The sequence below is a fragment of the Aplidium turbinatum genome, chromosome 12 (assembly GCF_918807975.1).
Source record: "Aplidium turbinatum chromosome 12, kaAplTurb1.1, whole genome shotgun sequence".
Classification (NCBI taxonomy): Eukaryota; Metazoa; Chordata; class Ascidiacea; order Aplousobranchia; family Polyclinidae; genus Aplidium; species Aplidium turbinatum.
Window position 1 is genome coordinate 23,125,276 of NC_137483.1, and position 6,290 is coordinate 23,131,565.

General features: G+C 40.9%; 1 non-coding gene across 1 annotated transcript; it reads right to left on the reverse strand.

Moving 5' to 3' along the window:
• Positions 1–5,481: 5,481 nt before the first annotated feature.
• Positions 5,482–5,583, reverse strand: LOC145781479 (U6 spliceosomal RNA). Its single transcript, XR_014290769.1, has one exon. It is a non-coding gene; the product is annotated as a U6 spliceosomal RNA (small nuclear RNA).
• Between the last annotated feature and the right edge of the window lie 707 nt (positions 5,584–6,290).

A 6,290-nucleotide genomic window follows, 5' to 3' on the forward strand; every position in this document is an offset into this window, starting at 1 on the left:
TTCTCTGAATGCCGAGTCCCTCGTGAGGCAAGTGGAGGACATGAGGACGAAGTTTGAACATACTGACTAGTGACTACTCTGGAACCGTAGAGTAGATATCCATAACAAGTAGAGAGAGAGTCTGCGTACTTACGAAACGGTTCGACCGGGTCTTGTGGAGAAGACTTGGGCGGCCAACCTTCATGGATGAAACGAGTTACTGTGGAAATTACAAAATCGTCAGAAGATTCTTTGGGTAGTGAAGCAGTATGGGGTCTGAACCTGCAAGTATAAGGCATCGATTGCACAGACGATATCGATGTCATTCGTATTTTCCTTTTCATGGACGACATAATCCCCTCCTGTTGGTAACCGACTCAAAGCGTCAACATTTTGATGATCCTTCGTCTTTGTCACAATCAATGTGCAAGGCCTCGCGTCGGGCTACTCTGCGTCTTGACAGAATGTGCTGTTTTCATTATGGAATTCTGGTGCGATGTGTTATTATCGGTTATGACCTGAAGTAACCTTAGAATGAGAAATGTAACGTATTTCTAGAAACGTCTGTAAGCATGCAAATCTAGAAGGTTCTGTTGTTTTTCATGATTTCTGAGCGTCGTTTGTCATGACGTCATAAGGTTGTTTATCAGTAAATGTCCGATTGCGAAATCGTTATTATGTAAGAATCATCTACCCTACGTGACATTCGTTAAACTTCTTTGAGCTTCTGCTTGTTTACATTATTGCAACTTGACAGAACAATGTGACATTACGTAACCTTCTCGATGTTACTAGACTGAAACAACCTTCTATAAATAGTGGTGTGATTTGCGTAATGATTATTCTGAGATTTATGAGTTGATTATGAGAGTTGTGTTGTGAGTTGTGGATTGGTAGTTGGTGCAGAAATTATTGGTGATTGAGACTTGAAGTAATTGAATACAAGTAGATGAGAATTGGTGCTGATATAAATTGTGTTCGAAATTAGAGTTATTTGAGAAGCCGTTCGTTAAAGTCCTTCAAGAAGTCAGATTATCATTTCACTAGTGGAACCATTCATCATTTAATTGACTACTTTTCGGTTATACCCATTAAACTACGTCATTGAACCTTTCCAAGTCTTTTTCCTGGTAGGAGATAGAAAGAAATCGTGACATTCTGGGGGCTCGTCCGGGATAAACCGAAAAAAACCGAAGAATACCGAAAGATTTATTGAAAGAATAATAAATCCACAAGAAGTTGTCAAAATGGCGGATACCGTCAAACATGAGATGATTGAAGACTTAGGGAGCATGGCTGAACGAATAGGGCTGACTGGCAATGAGAAGTCTCAGTTTGTGATGGAAGAGTATCACAAGATAATGGACCAAAAAGCTCAGCGAGAAGCTGACGAAAGAGAAGAAAGAAGAGCTGCTCGTGAAATAAGGAAAGCGGAACTTGAAGCTGAAGAAAATCGAGCACAACGCGAAGCTGAAGAGAAGCGAGCACAGTACGAAGCAGAAGCTGAAGAGAGAAGAGCGCAATATGAACTGGAAAAGTTAAGGCTTGAGTTAGAAAAACAAAAACTGGACAATGGTGAGCGATCTAATTCTACTAATGATAATGCTCGAGGTGTTATTGTGGCGCAAGTTAGACGTCCAGATTTGCCATCATTTGTTGAAGAAAAAGATGAGTTGGATAGTTATTTGTTAAGATTTGAAAGATATGCTACAATAGCCAAATTGGAGAAGTCGACGTGGGCTACCCAGCTAAGCATGTTATTATCGGGACAAGCTCTTGATGTACTGTATATTCAAGACTTTCGCAAGAAGAGGCCATGAACTACGACAGATTGAAGTTAGCTCTGTTAAAGCGATACAATTTTACCGAGCATGGATACCGCCAAAGATTCCGTGAGGCAAAGCCTGAACGACACGAAAGCCCAGGTCAATTTATTGAACGTTTAAGAAACCTTTTGTTAAAATGGTTTGAACTTTCGGGGGCCGAACAATCATTGGACGGATTGGCAAACCTTATAGTTAAGGAACAATTCACAGATTCATGTTCAAAAGATCTGTCTGTTTATTTAATGGAGAGAAGTCCAAAGACTCTAGAAGAAATAGCCAGTGTGGCGGAACAGTATTTAGTTGCCCATGATGAGAAGTTGTCGACCGAAGAGATGATGTCCTTCGATGATGACGAGGAGCAAACAAATAATTTAAAAGGAGGTGCTGTTCCTAGAGAAGTTCGTTGTTTTAATTGTAATGGCTTAGGTCACAAGGCTGTTAACTGGCGGAAGAAGACTAACAAAAATCATCGGAAATCGAGGAAGTGGTGCAATCGTTGCAATAGGCGAGGACACGAAGCAAAGGAATGCAAGGACAAGTCGTTTTTCTTATCCAATCAGTCTGGAAAAGATAAAGACACGGACGTTTATCGATGCGGTTGTGCGTTAATGATTCTTGAACCCACGCTTGAGGATGAGAGACCGGATGAAGATGATCAGTTGGAGAAGAAAACGGGAAAGAAGACAAAAAAAGATGCTTACGAAGAAATAATACCTGAAGATTACCTGCCAGTAGTGAATGGAACTGTTGGAAACAAAAAGGTAAAAGTTTTACGTGATTCTGGTTCTACGGGTATAATGGTGAGGAGAGATTTGGTTAAAGAAAGTCAGTTAACGGGAAAAACTGGAATTGTGATGTCGATAAATAATACTTCAATCCAAGGACCGTTAGCGAGGATAAATATCGAAACTCCGTATTGTAGTGGGACTGTGAAAGCGTTATGTTTACAAAACCCTTTAGTTGATCTTATAATCGGAAATGTTATTGAGAGAGATTTTGAAGTTACTTGTTATTCTTGTGGCAAGAATGGTCACTTTGCTCGAAATTGTTCTGCAGATAATCAGCGACGACCATTTGGAGCTTGCTATAGATGCGGTAGACGCGGACATTTCGCCAGGGAATGCGTTGCTGACGGCGGACAATCGGAAAATAGACGTTGCCGTAACAACCATTGCTACCGATGTGGGGAGATTGGACATATAGCCAGGAGCTGCTCTTTTGATGAAAACTCTTGCTACAACTGTCACAGAGAAGGTCATCTGGCCAAGGACTGTCCGGAGAAGAAGTGCTTCCGATGTAAGAAGATGGGTCATCTCGCTCGCCGGTGCACTGAAGACATTGAGGACGGTGAAAACTTTCACAGTAAACGTAGTGATCATTGTTTTGAGAAACGCTGTCGTTGGTAGATCATGCAACAATGGACTAATGAGAACTGTTTTATTGAGTAATTAATTGTTTTTGTAATGTGTTTTGTATTGATTGTGTTGTTATATTGTTTACAACAATATTCTAAGGGGGGGCGTATGTCACAATCAATGTGCAAGGCCTCGCGTCGGGCTGCTCTGCGTCTTGACAGAATGTGCTGTTTTCATTATGGAATTCTGGTGCGATGTGTTATTATCGGTTATGACCTGAAGTAACCTTAGAATGAGAAATGTAACGTATTTCTAGAAACGTCTGTAAGCATGCAAATCTAGAAGGTTCTGTTGTTTTTCATGATTTCTGAGCGTCGTTTGTCATGACGTCATAAGGTTGTTTATCAGTAAATGTCCGATTGCGAAATCGTTATTATGTAAGAATCATCTACCCTACGTGACATTCGTTAAACTTCTTTGAGCTTCTGCTTGTTTACATTATTGCAACTTGACAGAACAATGTGACATTACGTAACCTTCTCGATGTTACTAGACTGAAACAACCTTCTATAAATAGTGGTGTGATTTGCGTAATGATTATTCTGAGATTATTATGAGTTGATTATAAGAGTTGTGTTGTGAGTTGTGGATTGGTAGTTGGTGCAGAAATTATTGGTGATTGAGACTTGAAGTAATTGAATACAAGTAGATGAGAATTGGTGCTGATATAAATTGTGTTCGAAATTAGAGTTATTTGAGAAGCCGTTCGTTAAAGTCCTTCAAGAAGTCAGATTATCATTTCACTAGTGGAACCATTCATCATTTAATTGACTACTTTTCGGTTATACCCATTAAACTACGTCATTGAACCTTTCCAAGTCTTTTTCCTGGTAAGAGATAGAAAGAAATCGTGATAGTCTTCCTATACTCAATAGCATTGGCGGATCTACCGGGTGGGCCTGATTGCTACAGGCCCACCCAGGTTGACAGTGGGCCCACCCAAAATCAGATTCAGGAAAAAAACACTATTAATGTTTAACACTAGAACAACCAAGTGGCATTGAATTGTCTGTGGCATCGCCATTTCACAGCATGATACCACTTTAATAGCTCATAAACAATTCTCACAAAGCGATGTTTCCCAGGAAAAAGGTTAGTTTTTCGCTACTGTCGTCTTTGATTGTTCACACTTCACCGACGCTCTTGTCTCGCTGTTTTCTCTGTTCTAAATCGCTGAGTCAATCAATTAAGAGCGTACAGTTCATTTTAACTGTTTAAAATTCAAAAAGCAGAAAGTCAGTCAGTTAGGCCATTCAAATTGCTAAAGCTAATTGCTGTTGAAGTGGTTGTTTACAACTTTATTGTGGTTATGGCTTTACTCTAAGGCAGTAGGCCCCAGCAACGTCAGGCAGTTATTTCAAAAGTTAGACTATAATTATTACTACAGAAGAGTTTATGAATTTGCTGTAGTATCGTTCGATAGTTTGAGAAAGCACTGATAATTTCACAGATAAATTTCACAAGTCTGTTGTCACCACAACGCTGGGAAAAACGTCAGCTGTCAAGAGCAATGAGGATTTAAGGGCGCTGTGGAACTGTATTCTTGACAGGCAGATAACGGAATTAAGTTGCCGCTTTATGGACGACATGTATGGATTAATGAGAGCAGCGGCCTCTTTCGCACCTGAATCGGCCACTTTTGGCGAAAAAAACATTCTAAATGGTCCGTGTGTCCTGTATGGCATTGAGATTGCAGATGCTGAACATGCTGTAGCCCAGGGGTCACCAAATGGCGGCCCGCGGGCCGCATGCGGCCCGCCACGCTGTATCGCTGCGGCCCGCGGAAGGTATCAGCGTACAAGTATAACCAAAAATACTTTTCTTGAAGGAGTTAAAGAGCACGAAGGCAAAAAATACTTTCCTGGAAGCATATTTTCGCTTTGCATACGATTCCACCGATCGACCAATCAGATTATAGTTCTAGGTGGGGGTTGCTTAAAGTTATTCCAATGCGATGTCCAGCCACACTGTCCCAGTGGGTGATTAAAACGTCTGTTTTCGAATTTTGAAATTGTCTGTGAGCATAGGGTTGCTTACTTTAAGTTTGCAAATGTCATGTAAACACTAGTGCGAGTTTCACCGTTATTGTGTTTCACGAGCAGTGTTCTCTTTATGCAAGTTTTTGTTGACAAAATGGGTCGGTGTGCCAACTCAATTTATAATAAATTGGCAATATATTACATATAAATTTAGAGACTTTTTCTGATTATATTATGAAAATATTTAGCTTAGTAGGCCTACTGCAAAACTTTTTTTTTTTAAGAAGTATGAAACGCTTCACGATTTTGCGTGTCATCCTTGCGCAGGAGCCATGCTAATCTGTATCGTTCCAATTATAGTATATGTACTGCTGAAGCAAGTACTGCAAAATGTTGTTAATCAACAAATTCTTGCCACGCTGATGAGCACCGCAAGTGACAGTTGTCTATAATAAAAGAAAGACGGTTTTATAGATTCTCACAAAAAGGATGAAAAACCAACTCATTGCTTTTTTGAGGGAAGACTGTTCATAAATTACGACTTTTCGGTGATTTCCACAAGCGTTTGTTTCATGGCACCTGGTGTGATGATGTCTAGTTTAGCGTTGGTGGTGCCTTTAACATTTAGTTGCAGAATGGTCACTCCTTGACCTACAACAGCTGGTGCTGTTCGCCCTGACAAGGGCGCTGTGCTTGGTCTGGGGGTGCCATTCTGATGATTGTTCTTCCGCATAACTTTATAGCGACAGTTGTAGCAAGTTTAGTTTTCCAAAGTCGGTACTTGCGGGGGCGGCCAGGTGGAGGTACTTGCTTTCTTCGGCAGAGAGTGCTGCTTGTGAGTGTGGTGAAATGCAGACGGCAGCCCACATTATCAAGGATTGCCGGCTATACAGACCTCCTCATGGTATGGAAGGCCTAGTTTCCATCGATGACGACACCAGGCAGTGGTTAGCCAACGGATGCCCTGACATATAGCGACAACACGAGAGAAGAGAAGATGGTACCTGGTTTCTTTTTCCCTGTTATTGGAGCCTATTTTTTGCTGATATGTTTGCAGGTCACTATTGTTGCCTGTATTGCGATGTGTCAAA